At 48.8% G+C, this 16,739-nt stretch overlaps 1 protein-coding gene across 16 annotated transcripts in view; it reads right to left on the minus strand.

Annotated features, from left to right (window-relative positions):
* Positions 1 to 16,739, minus strand: part of NCOR1 (nuclear receptor corepressor 1) — a 1,251,773-nt gene that overhangs the window by 926,068 nt on the left and 308,966 nt on the right. The gene's annotated exons all lie outside the window — the stretch shown is intronic.

A 16,739-nucleotide genomic window follows, 5' to 3' on the forward strand; every position in this document is an offset into this window, starting at 1 on the left:
AAAGGGGGTATCCGCTGCAGAGCTGCTCACAGGTGAGTAAAGCAGGGTCAGGGGTCGTTATGCTGGAGTTGAGGCAAGCACAAGGGGGGGCACAAGGTAGCACCAAATCTACACCCTCAGCGGCACAAGGGAGGATGGGTGCAGAGCGCCAACACAGCGTTGAGCACCCAATGTGTTTCAATGGAAGAGAGGACTTTCAGAAACAGGCTGCAGGCTCTGGTCAGGAGGTCGGGAAAGGTCAACCCACAGCTATCCAGATAAGTTGAGATGCCAGGGGTAGTAGGGATACAGATGGCTGAACTCCCCAAGGCCCAGCGGCTCCCGGTGCAGGGGTGTATATAGGGGTCGGAATTAGCTCACCAGGCAAGTTGAGGGGGCTTGGATTTAGGCTGTAGGCATCGCTGGAGAGTCTAGCAGGGGTCAACCCATGGTGGACTCTTGGTCAGAAGTGCTGGGGAACCTTCACTGGATGGGTGGGCCACTTGGACTCGGGCCAGGGGCGTCAGGTCTTGTAGTCACTTCTGGTGTCAGGTTTTGCGGTTCCTCAGGCAAGCTCCAGGTTCTTTAAACATGATTTCTTCTGGACCGAAACGCTGTCCCACAAGAGATCTTAGTCTTTTTAGAAAGTAGTCAGTGCTCCCAAGGATTTGGAGGTCACTGGGCTGCAGGACGGTTGTCATCTGGTTGCAGGTTTCTTTGAAGACTACAGGCAGGCTAGTAGGGCAGGGGCCAAGTTAGTCAATGTCTTCAGTCTTCTCTGCTGGCGACGGGTCCGGAACTTCTTAGGTTCCAGGAATCTGATTCAAGTGTTTAGGGGGGCCACCTAAATACTGAATTTAGGGGCTTTACAGGGAGTGCAAGGTGGTAGCAAATGGGCAACTTACCTTTAGTGTGACTACACCCTTTCTAAGACCACTTCCTTTAGGAAGTGGCATAGCACTAACCCTACTGGCCTAATTGCTTCCATGCAAGATGGAGGAATTTAAAAAGTAGTGGTCCACTTCAGCTCGTACACCTTAGGGGTGGGACTCGCATGAAGTGGGCACTCCTACTAATTTACTTAATTTTCCTGCAACGCCTGCCTGCCAAAAGTAGGATGTGAAAATGGGGATCGACCTCCTCCACTATTTGGAGAGTCCTGGGTTGCATTTCAAAAACTGCAAGGCCTCTGAAGCTCCCCGCCCTGGAATGTCCATCCAGCCTGGGAGAGGAGGTCACAGCTCTGCCCAGAGCAGGCCTTTGTTCTGAGCCCTTAAGAGCACTGGCTCTCTCACCTCAGGGGCCAGAACTCTGTCTTAAGGTTGCTAGATTGGTTTTGACCAGTCAGTGCCCATACTAGGAGTTCGTAGGTTTGCAGAGGGCACCTCTAAGGTGCCCTCGGAGTGCATGTATTAATAAATCCATAACTGGATACAATGAGTGTTTATTAATACGAGATGTTTGATACCAAACATCTCTATTGTCAGTGAAGGCATCATGTAGCTGGGGAACTTGTAATGACCAGTGTCAAGCACAAGTAAATAAAATGGCTGTGTCCAGCACAAGTACATAAAATGGCTTCACAGTTCACTTACTATGTCTGAGAATTGACAAAGACATAGCAGAGGCATATCTGCTCATACAGGTATGCCCCCTCACGCCATATAATACACCCTGCGCTTTTAGAGCTGGAAGGCCTGCCAGAGGGGTGACTTACATATATTGCATACAGTGTGCAGGGGGCCTGGCACACAGGATATGGGCCATGTTGTATTTTCACTTTAAGTCTGCACCAAGACATGCAGCCTGCGAAAGCAGTACTGGTGGCACCTAGTGAGAGGGTCTCTGGTGGTGGCACAATCTGCACCTAAGCCCTCAGATGCCTTCCTTTATGTTGGCCCATACCATAGGTAACAGAGGTACCATTTACTAGGGACTTAACAGCGGCAACTAAAGGTTTGCCAATTGGGAAAAGCGACTGTAGTTTTAGGAAAAGAAATTGGGCACTGGGGACCGGTTTAGCAGGGACCCAGTGCACTTTCAGTTGAAATTGCACGAGAAACAACGCAAAAAGTGGGGGGTGACATGTCAAAAGAGGCACTTTCCTACACAAGACAACCCAACACTACAGATATTCTTCTTCCCATCCAAGCCTCTCATTCTAAGCTGGAGTCCAGGATTGTGGAGGTTGGTGTGGGCGTCGCACTTCTACTTTAGGATCTCCTCAATCTCTCGAAACTCCTTGCTGGCATCGAGGGGTGACAACCTTGAAAGCGGGGAGGTGGCTCGCCTGACCACGGCGTCCCAGAGTCAGGCGATCTCTGTTGAAGATGCAGAGAACCGGGCTCTGTGGAACAAACTCAAGTACGTAAGCTTCCCCGAGGGGGTTGAGGGAATAGCACCTGAGGATTTCCTTGAGAAAAGCAATCTGTCATGGGTCCCTTAGGGGCACCTTTCTTCGTGTTTCATGGTAGATGTAGAAAGCCGGCCTAGTGTGTGGTGGGTACCTAAGGTACACCTTATACCAGGTCCAGGTACCCCAGCAGTGTCTAGTAGCCGGGCTCTCTAGATGCAGCTGTGGATGAGCAGCCAAGGCTTATCTGGGAGACATGCAAAGCTCATGCAATATCACTGTAATCACACAGCACTTAAACACATGAAAGAAAACTCAATGTTACAAAAATAAACTGTCTTTATTACAGTAACAAAGTATCAAAACACTAAATAGGCAACCCTCCAATAGGAGATAAGTAAACACACTAAATATGCGCACTAGTTATCAGTAATAGGCATACAAAAGGGATAGAAAACAGTGCACATGCAAATAGACAATAGTGACCCTTGGGTGAGCCAAAAACCATATACTAAAAAATGAAATGCAAACACAGGAACCCCATCTAAGTAAGTCAATGTGTAGAGGGGAGCTGGGGTACTAAAAAAAAAAAAAAAACACACAAAGGTAAGTACCACAGTGCCCCCTAGCAACCAGGAAGAAAGGAGTAAGTTACTGGATATAGGAAAATGCCTCCTTGTTGCAGTTACCCCACCACCACTTTTTGCCTGATATAGATGCTGACTTGAAGGACAGTGTGCTAGGACCCTGCTTACCAGACCCCATCACCAGTGTTCTTTCATTCAAAATGTACCATTGTTTCCACAATTGGCACACACCTGGCACAGATACGTCCCTTGTAAAAGGTACCAGTGGTACCAAGGGGAAGAAGCAATGCGCCCCCAGGCCCGTGAAGAACCAACCACCGGTGCAGCAGTGACCAGCAGGTGGCCCTCACCCTTGCCCAGTCGGTGGTTGGCCCGAGAAGATCCCTCTGCCCTGCCTGCATTGTCTGGAGTAACCCCCGGGTCTCTCCATTGATTCCTTTGGTCCCGTCGCGGGTCCAGTGGCTAGAAGTCAAAGTAGAGGTTGCAGAGGAGCGCTGCTGGAATCTTGTAAGACTAATCTGAGGACCCACCCAAGGGAGAGACCCTAAATAGCCATGAAAGGGGGACTGGTCACCTAGCCAGGAGACTACCTGTCAGGAGTGGGCTCTGACATCACCTGCCTGGCCACTCAGATACTCCCAGAGGTCCTGCCAACCTTCGATTCAAGATGGCAGAACCCAGCGACCCTCTGGAGAAGCTCTGGGCACCACCCCTGGGGAGGTGATGGACAGGGGAGTGTTCACTCCCTTTTCCATTGTTCAGTTTCGCACCAGAGTAGGAACTTGAGGTCCCTGAACCGTTGGAGACTGGTTTATGCATGGAGGTCACCAAATGTGCCCTTTAAAGCATACCAGGTGCTTGGGAGGCTAAATCTCCCAAGCCACATAACATCTATTTCCAAAGGGAGAGGGTGTTACACCCCTCTCCCAAAGGAAATCCTTTGTTCTGCCTTCCTGGGCTTGAGATGTTCAAGCAGCAGGGGGGCAGAAAACTGTCTGAGGGGTGGCAGCAGCTTGGGCTGCCTGGAAAACCCCAGAAGGCTGGTAGGAGCAATGCTGGGAGTCCTCTAAGGAGCCCCAGAGGGCATGGAATCATACTTCCAATATTAACACCAGTATTGAGGTATGATTCAGACATGTTTGATACCAAACATGCCTAGATTCAGAGTTGCGATTATGTAGCAGGACATAGGTAATGACCTATGTCCAGTACACACACAAAATGGTGTCCCTGCACGAAGTCCCGGAAAACGGAACTGAGTTTGTGGGGGGCACCTCCGCTAGTGCAGGGGCACACACACACACAAACACCTGCACCCTGGGCTAGGAGGGCCTGCCATAGGGGTGGCTTACCATGACCTGGTGCAGTGACCTGTAGTGAAATGGATGCATGTACCCTTTCACGCAGGCTGCAACAGCAGGCCTGCAGGTACACTTTGCATGGGTCCCTATGGGTGGCATAATACATGCTGCAGCCCATGGGGATCCCCTTGTACCCAAATGCCCTGGGTACCATATACTAGGGACTTACATGGGGGCACCAGTATGCCAAATGTGGGGTGTAAGTAATCAAGTTACCAAGTTTGAAGGAAGAGAACTTAATCACTGTGGTCCTGGTTAGAAGGATCCTAGTGAACACAGTCAAACACACTGACGGGTAACCATGCCAAAAAAGAGGGTACTTTCCTACAGTAGAACGCAGAGGTCCTTGGCAGCAGCCCCTCGCATCCAATCATTGCTAAGGTGCTGAACTTCAAAGATGAAGACAACAGTTCTTTGCTCAGCCCGTGACCTAGCTCCCACACGCTTTCAGTCAGCTCAGATCCTGGTATTTCCTGAGACTACTTGCCTGGTGCAGCATCAACTTAAGTCCTTTAAGGCTGTCAAATAGAAGCTGCAAGCATTGGACTTACAATACAGCTCCTCTTTCCTGGCCTGCCTTCGGCTGACTCACAAAGTTAAATCCTTCTTCTAAGGCGACCCGGGAATGGTCACAGTGACCTGTCCCCTGCTCAACAACTCACCTCCTCTGTGTGGGGGAAGAGGGACATGGGTTTCACCATAGATCAGATGTGCCCAGCCCGGCGGGGAGGGAGGTGGTTATCTGGCACCCATCAGTCCCCTGCGTCACATGGGGGAGCTGATGGGGCCATAACTTGAACAGGGGTTTTCTTGAAGGCCCTTGGAGTTTCCTATATTCCTGAGATAGCAGCACTGTATCCTTATCAATGAGTTATTGCAAGGGGGACGCAGGTTGTGTTTCTTGTGTGTGTGATATTTAGTGTTGGAGTGACAGATGCTTCTGGGGTGCAAGTATAGTGTGGGAAGATGGTTTGGGGGTATATATGGTGTGTTTCGGCCCATTAGGCTATATGCTTGGTTTTGTTTTTAGGCAGCCTTTACCTTTGTTCCTTTTATTCACTGGAGGCTCCCGCAGGTAATACCCCGGTCTGAGAATGTCGTATGAAGTCTGATGGTTTTTAAAGTAATTAGATGGAATGTCAATGGCCTTAATGACCACATCAAGCAGAGGCACCACATTTAAACAAACCACAGTTCCACAAGGAATCAAATTGGGGGATGGGGCTGCACAGGAGGGCCGAAGGATAAATAGTCAGTTAGTGTGGACTATCACTGCCCCCCCTTTATGGGATAGGGAGGGCAGGGGTTGTACACTTGTAACTTAAAAGGAGATCTCACTGCTGTCACTGCTTACCACATCAACATAGACCCCGCTCCCTGCCGAGATCAACCCGCATCATCCCCAAAATCCTGGAAATTTCCTTCCAGGCTATCAAGCATGCCCAGCCCCTTTTCTCCAGGTCATGCTCAGTATGCTCATCTCACCACAATCTCTTCAGTTTACATTCCTCAGCCACATCCCACTCCATAAGATCTGCCAACCACCAGGTCAGCGTCATCTGCGTAGGCCTGGTGCAATGAGTCTTCGATAGTACCAGCCCAAGTAATGCAAAGTGATATTTAATCTTACTCCCCTCTTAGTTGGGCATGTCAATGAGCCTAACATACAGTGCCTCATATCCCACTCCACCCAAACGGCCTGTAACCCTGCACAACATATCAACCACCTCGGTCCAACATACCTTAGTCAAGGACAGTCCCATGCCATATATATAAAGTAGGCAGGCTGACCATCACACCTGGGGCAGCCACTTGGTCTGGTCGGGAAGACACTATGCAATCTATGTGGGGTTAAATAGGCTGGTGCAAATAAAACTGGGTCAGCTTAAATCACGCATTACTGGATGTGTCTTGCTCTTGCACCTTTGCACGTATCAATACCCTGTAAATGAGTCACCTAGTACCTTGTTCCACCCAAGATGAACTTTTTCCAGATACAAGCATCTGCCTGTTTTCAGGCTGCATGCAGAGGCTGCAAGTGTCGTTGAGTCCAGGAGGAGTGAAACCACGATGTTCCCGGACTCTGGAAGGCTGGGGAATCCTGTTGGCACCGGTGGTCCACTTTGACTCAGGTCTGAGGCAGCGGGTGCTGTGGGGACTTCAGGAGTTGGGTTTTGGTGGTTCCAGAGGCTTCATAGTCCCTTCTTTTGGAGTTTGCTGGAGAACAAGTCCGCTGTTCACTGAAAGCCTTGAGTCTTTATTGAAGGCAGTTAGTCCTCCCGGGTTTCTGGAGTCACACCTGGAGGAAGAGTCAACTGTTGGTGCAGATTTCGACAAGGGATACAGACAGGCCGGCGGGGTTGGTACCAGGTCAGCTGCTTTTTTCTCCCCTTCTTTTTTGTGGCTGTCTTAGGTCACCAGGATCTGTTTCTCTGGTGCCAGGGGCTCCCCTAAATACTGAATTTAGGGGTGTGTAGGGTAGTGGCCAAGGTAGTCTTTCACAGCAGATAGTTCTAGGACCCAGACCAGGCCCCAAACCCTTGGTCTCCCACCTCGAGGACTGGATAGCTGGCTTCAGTCTTTGTTATGCATGGCACAACTGGCACTCCCCCTACTCGAGCACTCACTCACAACTGCGTGGAACATAAGACCAGCTCCAATACTGATTATGTTTTCATTCCTGCTACCGATTTGCTCCTTACTATGGGTGCAGAGATTCTTTCTCTGGGTATTTCAGACCTCGCCCTAGTCACTGTCTACCTGGGACATGAGTTCCAAGGGGAACACTTTCTCATAGTGACATGTGTGCTCAGTGGCTTTGTTGGGGATACTCTGGGCCACCAGTAAGGCGTTTTGTCAGGGGGGGTTGCCCACACGCACTTCTACAGTTAAGACTGTCAGAACGCATCTCAGAATGTGGATCTGGAGGTAGGCATAGCACGTGCGGAGGCCCAGTCAGCTGCAGAGACTAGTAAACTACATCAGCTCGCACTAGATAGGCTCATCCCACAGCAACTTTGTATAGAAGAGTCCAGACAGTGTTGGGTGGCCTCACAAAGTAGGATCTATGGCTGTTGGGGCAAATCAGATCAGCTCCTGTATCAGCTGTGTCCTGAGGTTTGACGCATAAGGTGATGCCTAGTATTCAGGTCCCTGAGTGGGAATTGGTAACTGAGACCTGGGATTCCGTAACAGCTTTTGAGGATTATTCTTGTGCTGTAGGAAGTTGGCTCTGTATATACTATTTCAAAGTAAGAAATAGTGTGCACAGAGTTCAAGGGTTCCCCTTAGAGGTAAGATAGTGGGAAAATTAGATTATTCTAATGCTCTATTTTGTGGTAGTGTGATCAAGCAGTAGGCTTATCAGAGGGTAGTGTTAAGCATTTGTTGTAAACACACAGGCAATAAATGAGGAACACACACTCAGAAGACTTACTCCAGGCCAATAGTTTTTATATTGAAAAATATATTTTCTTAGTTTATTTTAAGAACGAACAGGTTCCAGATTTACAGTAAACACTTTAAATGTATGGTACTTCACTTAGATACTTTAGGAACTTTGAATAAAAGCAATATCATATACAGTCTTTGTAAAAATGTCAATAAGCGATTTTCAAAGTGGACACAGTGAAAAGTCATCAGTTCCTGGGGGAGGTAAGTAAAGGTTAGATTAGGAGGTAAGTAAAACACTTACAAGTCTCAGTTCTGGGGCATAGGCAGCCCACCATTGGAGGTTCAAGGCAACCCCAAAGTTACCACACCAGCAGCTCAGGGTTGGTCAGGTGCAGAGGTCAAAGAGGTGCCCAAAACACATAGGCGCCTCTGGAGAACAGGCAGAGCTGTCAACAGTCCCCCTCCTTTTCACGATGAAGCCCTGGTGACATGGGTCCACAGTGACTCACAGCTTATGAGGTTCTAGTGGGGGCTGGGTGTCAAGGAAGACCACATCACAATTTATGTTGATGTGTTCCTTTTACTGAACAACTCAGATCAGGGCTCAGAATGATACACATTTAAACTTTATGGCCAAGCCTCTGAGCTAATTGTCAACCACTCGAAGTCCCTACGATTTCTGGTGATGGACTCCTTGCAAGATCACGACTTGGGCGCCTCCATACCCTTCAGGCGGTTAACGTTTTCTACCTTAGCATGGACATTTTGCCTCTTTGATCTAGCATGGTTGTTGAACCTGACCACCCCCCGGTGACCTGTATACGTGGAGATCTTGAGCGGTGGTCCTCTCTCCCCGCCAACATTATTGGTAGGATTGCATGGTTTAAAATGGTGGTGCTACCTCACTGCCTCTGCATTCTGCAGAGCCTTCCCCATGTATCCGCAGAGCTTGGTTCCATTCCATATAGACCTCTGTGAGGACCTTCCTCTGAGTGCACTGGGTTGACCGCATAGCATTCAGTAAGTGTGTAGAGTCCACCTTGGATGAAGGCCTTGCAGCGGCAGACCTCCATCTCTACTATTGGGCCTCACAACTGGTGGTTCTGAATGACTGGCTGTTGGCAGTCTAGAGAACTCTACATACCGGGCAGAGAAGTCGTTTATGAAGTAGGATGTGATTGTGGACCACTTATACGGGTTAGCTGCTCCCTCCTGAACACAACCAAATTGATTTTCACAACATGGCATGCGGCCACGAAGTGGACCAGCTGGAGAGGAAGGACTAGGCTCCAAACACCCCTATGGAAGGGTACTTTGCTCCAGCAAGTGGTGGGCTTGAAAGGATTCAGGACCTGGGGCCCGGATCAGAATTTCATGTCAGGGTGATGTATGGCAGGCTGTCCAGACTTGCAGACTGACTTTCAACTACACCATTCTCAGGTCTTTAGATTCTTGCAGTTCTGCCATGTTTTATCAGTCCGTAGGTCCACCTTGGAGGGGGGTCCCCGAATTTAGCTCCATAAGGTTATGTCATGTCTCTGTTGGGGGGCAGTCTCTCACATATAGCACTCCCTGGTCACTAATGCTCCAGGATTGCTTACTGACCTTGGTACCCAATGGAAGGCCTGTGTTGGTGGCCTGGAAGACAGGGAAAGGACGGAAGTGCTCCTGTCCCTGAGAGGAGTGGCTATTTCCTCTTGACTCCGGATGATCCAGGTAAATGTCCCACACATAACATATTTGGCTCCGCTGAGGTTGTGGAGGGCAAGCAAGCACTCATCACCCTCATGTCAGAGATGGGTAGCAGAGGAGGCGGACTCCTACAATGTGATTTGCTTGTGCCCCATTATACAAATAGAGATATTTTGTGGGAGTGACTTCAATACTTGGGAAAAGGAATATCACCCAAAAACTATAAATGAGCTTGTTGGCCTGGCAGCGGGTGATGGACTGGTGTACCAAAATGGATCAGCCGCTGTAGGCCGCCCGGGGCAACCCACACAAGCATTGTAAGATATGGGATCCTTGGTGGGATTACTTTGGGCTCCAGGGAAGTCACAGTTGAGTGTACTGGTTTGCCTGATTTGTTATTTATGTTTGCTGACTGCCTTGAACACTCTAAAATATTTTATTTAAAAAAAAATATATATATATATATATATATATAGGATGTTATCAAAGGAAAATAACTTATTCTTCTGATGTATACTTCCACCTACAGATTCCTCACCTTTTGAATAGATCCCACAGCAATGCCCTTCTCACATGGCTAGGCAGGAACATTTACATCAGAAAACCCAGGAGACCGTAATGAGCAAAGAGACTGTGCTTTTTCCCTTCTAAATACAAACAGTAATGCTTGGTAAACGTGAGAGCTGAGGTGCACATCGATGCTCAGCATATATTTGCAATAGCCACCTCCTCTTGACATTGAGGAAAAAGATGCCTATGCAGAGTGAGATTTGATATTCTGGAGGCTTCCTTTTTGTGAAGGGCACAACAGATCTTAACACAAATAATAATTGTGAGAAGCTGGGTATTTAGTGTGCCAAATTTAGGGGTACACTTTGCAAATGGTACATGCGACTCATTGGTTTACAGAGGTAAAACTGAATCACAAAAGCTCTCTTTTCTGGTAGTGTGTGTGAGAAGTTAGGCTTATCAGATGGTAGAGCTAAGCATTTTGTTAACACACACAGTCAAATGAGAAACACTTAAGAAGGAACTTGCAACCAATTGTTTAGAAAAATAGCTAATTTATAGTATGTTTCAACACCATATTACTTACAAGAAGATATGTACTGTTGCAGTTTTAGAACAACTTAGCAAGTAACACTTTCACTCAAATGCGCTTGTATGCGATAAAGGTTCCAAAGTACTTTTGCTGAATAGGGGTTCTTGCAATCAGTTCAGGAGTTTCCTGTATGTAGTAGGGTGCCAGGGGTGTCCTGGTGCAGTGGTGCTAGTCGAGTTGGGTGTCCTGCGCACCTAGAAAGAGAGTTCAAGGGGGGGGATCACGGAAACAACTCTGGGAGCTCCAAAAAGGGGGCTTGGAAGGTGGGGGCCCTGGGAGCAGCAGACCACCCTTGAATGTCAAGGACCCGGGCCGATGAACTAGGGTGCAGCGGGTCCTCATTGACAGTTCTTTGGGGGGACCTGCAAGAAGAAGGACAAAGCAGAACAGCTGGAGGGTTCAGGGAGATGTCCTCTGCAGTGCTGCAGGAAGGAGGGCAGTTGCTCCTCCACTTCAAGGGAGATGCAAATGGGCTGGCGAAGTGCCTAAGAACCTCTTAGGCTTTTGAAGTCCACACAGCTGCAGGACAACTTGTAATGTCATGACTGACGAATCAAGAGCAAGCTGGTAGGCAGGAAGGGTTTTGCGCCAAAAGTCCACCAGTCAACCACAGTTCTTCTTCCTTCGGTTCCTCTTTGTCTTCTCTGGGTCAGACGTATCTGTTCTTCTGGTGTCAGGAGGCCACCTTAACACTCAATTTAGCACTACCAATATGGGAGCAGTGGACTGAAGTAATCACCTTTGGAAGAAAGGATGCCTCTGTCCACAAAACAGCATGTCCGATAAGAAAGATGTAAAAAAAAGGGATGGGGTGGGAATTGTTTCAAATGCATGCCATTTGCAGATCACCCACTGTAGGAACCTGGCTATCTATGCAGTGTACCAATGTAGGGGTACACTATGTAGATAGTACAGGCAACCCTTATTAGTTTACAGAGATCTTAATAATAACACTAAACACTCTTCTGTGGTAGTGTTGGTGAGCAGTTTAGGCTTATCGTAGAGTAGTGCTAAGCATTTGCTGAACACAGTCAATAAATGAGACACACCGGAGAAGAAACTAGAGACCAATTTTAGAAAGAAATAACTATATTATTTTAGACACCAAAAATCTTCAAAATTAGCTAAGTACTGTTCGAAATATTACTTTGCACAGTGAGGTAATACACACAAGTGAGCTTTTACGTGGTAATGCTTTTTAATAGAAGAAGAACATGTATTGCATACAGGTACTTGCAATAGTATTTCGGAGGTCCCTTTTAGGTCTGAGTGCTGGGGGTCACGGTCATGAGAAACTCCAGAAGTTCGATTTTATCTTCCCTGGTGTGACCAGGTTCAGAAGTGATGGATGGGTCAAGTGCTTTGCGCACTCCACAGTTGGCGAAGATGCGGGTCACCTAGAAATAGGCTGCAAAGGGGGACTTGGGGACAAGTCCAGGAGCCCCCAAAGAGGAGATATATTCGTGAGGGTTCTGAGAGTAAGGGGGCATAGTAGATAGTCGTGGACCCGGGCCGGGGTGCTCAGGTGCAGAGGGTTTTTGTCAGCTGCTCCTGTGCATCAAAGGCACTTGTGGTTATACCTGCAGCAGGAGAAGAAAAACAGACAGTTAGGCCACTCTCATGGGCAGCCTCACAGATACTGTTGTTCCTCTGAGGCAGGTCGTCTTTTTGCCGCAAAGGTGTCTGGATCAGATGCAAACAAGCCTTGGTGCTTGCAACTGCTCTGGTACTCTTAGGTATTGGTGCATGGTGACTCCTGGTGGCCTTGGCATCTCCAAACTTCCTGGGGAGATGGGACTGAGCTCCTGGAGCAGTGACCTCCTCCTGGGTGACTGACGCATCGACAGACCAGGTGGTCAGCAGATAGGTGGACAAGATGTCACAGCTGATGCCGGCAGGGTGCATTGCAGTGGCTCCTTAACTTCAAGGGAGATACTGGCTTGTTTAGGAATTGCTGGCAGCCCTTCAGGGCTTTTGGGAGATGCACAACTACAAGACGAGTCGTGTCTGGGCGATTGTTGGGACAGCAGCAGGTAGGCAGGATTTGTCCCCAAAAGACCAGGGTGGGCAACAGTTCTCACATTTGTTGGCTAGTCTTTGTCCTCCTTCACTCAGACAACTAAGTTCCTGGCATCAGGTGGCCTCCTACTAAATTTACTAGCTTTTAGGAGAATATAGCATAGTAGCCACCCCAGGGGGGACTACACCCCTATTTCACAACTTCCAGTGGGGAGTGGGCATAACCCTATCCCAAAAGACCTAGTTCCATCAAAATCAAAATGGTGGAAACCTTCGATTGTCCACTTCGAGTAGCAAACCAAAGGGATGTGGCTAGCCCACAGGTGGTACACACCTAATGACTATTTTTCCCACCTGTCGGGTGGCAAGTGGGCCTCATGGCAGGGGAAATGGCAATACCCAGGACTGGGGAAGCAGGGGTCACATACCAAAGGAAGCAGGGACTTTGAAGTCCCTGGCCTTGGTATGCAGATTCACTAGCCATCCTGCTATAGTAGGTGATGACACCTTCCTCTGGAGCAAGCATTGTTTCTGATCTCAGAGTGCGGGCTCTCCCCTCCAGGGGGTCAGAAACTCATCTGTGGTGGCAGGCTGGTTGATACCAGCCAGCCAGCACACTACAGGACTAGGAGGTTTTTCAGGGGGCACATCCAAGGTGCCCTCTGTGTGCATGTCATAATAAATCAAACACTGGCATCAGTATGAATTTATTAAGAAGAGGTGTTTGATACCACATACCACAGGTTTCAGTGAATCCATTATGTACCAGGGCAACTCGTAATGACCTGTGCCCAGTACATACCTTAAGATCTCTTCACTCTTCACTTGCAACATCTAGTAATCCAACTAGGAAATCAGTCAGGGGCAACACGCAGGTAGGTAGTAGACTTGGGGTACTAGGGGACGTAGGTGCACCTTTGGTCCTTTCCTCCAGGGCCCAGAGATGATGGATGCAGGGGCATCCTTAGACATCGGGTTTTCTCGTTCGGGAGCACTCACTGTCAGGGTCCTGTGGGTTGAGGCTGCTGACGGCATCGGGCAGTCCAGCCACGGTGGATTCCAGCTCTTAGGAGCCTAGGGACGTCGTTGGCACCAGTGGCCCACCTCAGATGGGGTCAGGGGTGACGGGTGCATTGGCTGCAGGAGGTGTCTGGTTTTCTCTCACCACAAGGCTGCGGGAGAGGGTGCCTGTGTATAAAGGCTGCACCTATCTCGGGTGAGTCCATTTGGGTGAGACCACACTGGACCAGGCCTCTGAGTAGTCGGGGAACAAAGTTGGCACTGTTGGTTGGTTTCACTTCAGGTTGTGGATGTCAGGTGCAGTGCTCACTTCAGGTGGAAGGTAGGACGAGTTGACTTCTTGGGCAGAGTCATTTGAGGTCAACAGGCAGTCTGGCGTGGTCAGCCGATTCTTTTTTTCCTCTTCTGCAGGTGCAACTCTTCTTTGCCCTCGTCTTAGGTCATCAAGATCTGAGTTCTAGGGCTCAGGGGTGCCACCTAGCTCCTCAAGTTAGGGGCGTTACAGTGAGTGCCAGGTGGTAGCCAATGGACTACCCACCTTTAGAGTGACTACACCCTTTCATGACCACTTTCGCTGGGATGTGGGACCCTAGTGGTCTAATTCCTTCCAAACAAGATGGAGGAATTTAAAAAAGTAGTGTCCACTTCAGCTCGTCTGCCTTGGGGGTAGGACTGGCATGAAGTAAGCACCTACTAATCTGCCTAATGTTCCCACCTGTGCTGCGGCTAGAAGTGGGGTCAGGACAGGGGAGGTTGGTCATCTCCACCATCTGGAGAGACCTGGGTCACATTACAAAGGCGACTAGGCCTTTGAAGCTTCCTATCCTGGAATGTCCATCCTGCCTGGGTGAGGTGGTAACACCTCAACCAGATCAGGCTTTTTTCTCAGGCCCTCGAGAGTGGTGGCTCTCACACTGGGGTGGCCAGAAACAGGTCTGCAGTGGCTGAACTGGTCAGGATCAGTAAGTCAGCATACTAATAGCTGGTAGGCTTTCAGGGAGCACCTCCAGGTGCCCTTGGTGTGCATTTATTAAATAATCCATCACTGGATTCAGTGAGGGTTTATTAATCTGAGAGGCTTGAGAGCAAACATCCTAGGGTTCGGAGAAGCCATCATGTAGCTGGGGAGCTCGTAATAACCAGTGCTCACCACATGTATTTAAAATGGCTTCCCTGTTCATTTACTATGTTTCACAATCGACAAACATAGCAGGGGCATATCTGCTTGTGCATGTAAGCCCTCACATGTGCCCTGATGCACCCTGAGTTGAGGGTGACTTAAACCTGTCATATGCAGTGATAGGGGAGCCGGCACTCAAGGGTGTGTAACAGGATGTGTTTTCAATTTAGTCCACACCAACACACGCAGTCTGCAAGGGCGGCACTGTTTGGGTTTGATAAGGGGTCCCTGGGGTGGCATAACTAATGCTGCAGCCCTCAGGGACCTTCCTTAGTGCCCCAGGCCCTAGGTACCAGAGGTATCATTTATTAGGGACTTACAGGGGGTGTTTACAGTGTGTGCCACTTGTTCAGTACAACTGTGCAGATTTGGGGAAAGAGATCTGGCACTGGGGACCTGGTTAGCAGGGCCCAAGTACAATAACAGTTGAAGCCACATTAGAAACCAGGCAAAAAGTGGGGGTTAACCATGCCAAAAGGGTGCTTTGCTACATTTGTCGTGCTGCCAAAGTTATATCCACCAGAAATTAAGGTGCCCCAATCCCTTTCCAGACAGGAAGATGTAGACTTTGAAGGTCAGGGTGCAGCACCCCCTCCCCCTTCTCTGACCCAAACCCCTCACCCCACAAACCCTCACATCAATATCCCCCAGAAGAGGAAATCTGACCTCAGCAGAAGTGCAGGAACACAGTCATAGGAGATCACCAGAATAACTTGTGCCCTGTTTTGGGACAGCCTCCTCAATAATGGAGGGATCAAGGGTATGGGAGCAAAGCAAAGTGCAGGGAAAAGTCCTAGGTAAGTTAAAAAGCATCCCCAGGATTTTTGCAATGGAGCCAGGAGGGCACAGACAGCCAATTGTGACACTGGAAATTGCCTGCTGAGAGATCCACCAGAGGGGTGTCCCAAAGGACAAAAGTGGTTTGCATTAACTCTGGGTGAAGCTGGTACTCATAAACATCAAGATAACGCAGTCAGGCTGCAGGCTTTCACATTAAAGGAAGTGGATGGATCTGTCACCACGACAACCACTGCTGGTGGCAGTCAAAAGGTCTTCTGCAAGACCGGTTCTCTTCAGACTGCCACTGGAGATCCCTTGTGGTGTCCAGGGGGATTTTAAGGAATTCTGTCAGCTCACCCCCCATGCTCATACCATTGTCGACAGACACATCCATGCTGATACCATTGTCGATGGGGACACCACTGGAGAGCCCTCATGTGCCAGAGCACATGACAGAGTATGTAAGAAGCCAGCAAATCCAGCAAGTAAAGGTCCATCAAGGCCGGAATCAGAGCTCCTGCTTACATCATAACGAGAATGCCTGCAATCCAGTCTGGAGGAGGGAAAGGTCTGAGTGAATGCATGTCCTATAAGGATTATCTGAACATAAGGCACTGAGATTGGGGCCAGGTGTGACTGGGGCAGGAATATAGAATAGCCCAAATTTATAGAAAGCTGTGGCGTTCCAGTAGTCTTACATCAGCTGTTGCAAGTTTGCCTTGAACAACCAATAACCAATGACAGGGCTAATGAGATCCCTGACCTGTGCAGATGTGCTGCAGCAAACACCGTCACCTTGGTGAAGACCTTTGGTGCTACTGTTAATCTAAAAGATAGGACTAGGAATTGGTAGTGCATAAAACTACCACAAAACGTAGGTACTTCCAGTGCAACTGCAGGACCGGTACGTAGAGTTGTGCATCCTGCAAGTCGAGAAACACCATCCAGTCACCAGTGACAACAACTTGCCAAGAAAGCAATTTAAGACCCTGAGGTCATTGATCGAATGGAGACTGTAATTCTTCTTGGGCATAAGAAAGTACATGGAGTACCATCCCTGTCTTAGGTCCAGCTCTGGACGAACTCCAGTGTCCCTTATATGAGTGCTGCTACATCCTGCTGTAGAATGCAAGCATGCTCACCTGCCTGTGGAAAGCAAGGTCATAGTCCCTTTCTACACTTTGTAGGAGTCACTGGTGGATTGTTAAGTCCTGCCAGGTCTCTGGATTAAAAATATCTGCATTTCAATGCAGAATCATAACTCATGATTGAT

This window comes from Pleurodeles waltl, chromosome 3_1, assembly GCF_031143425.1.
Source record: "Pleurodeles waltl isolate 20211129_DDA chromosome 3_1, aPleWal1.hap1.20221129, whole genome shotgun sequence".
NCBI lineage: Eukaryota > Metazoa > Chordata > Amphibia > Caudata > Salamandridae > Pleurodeles > Pleurodeles waltl.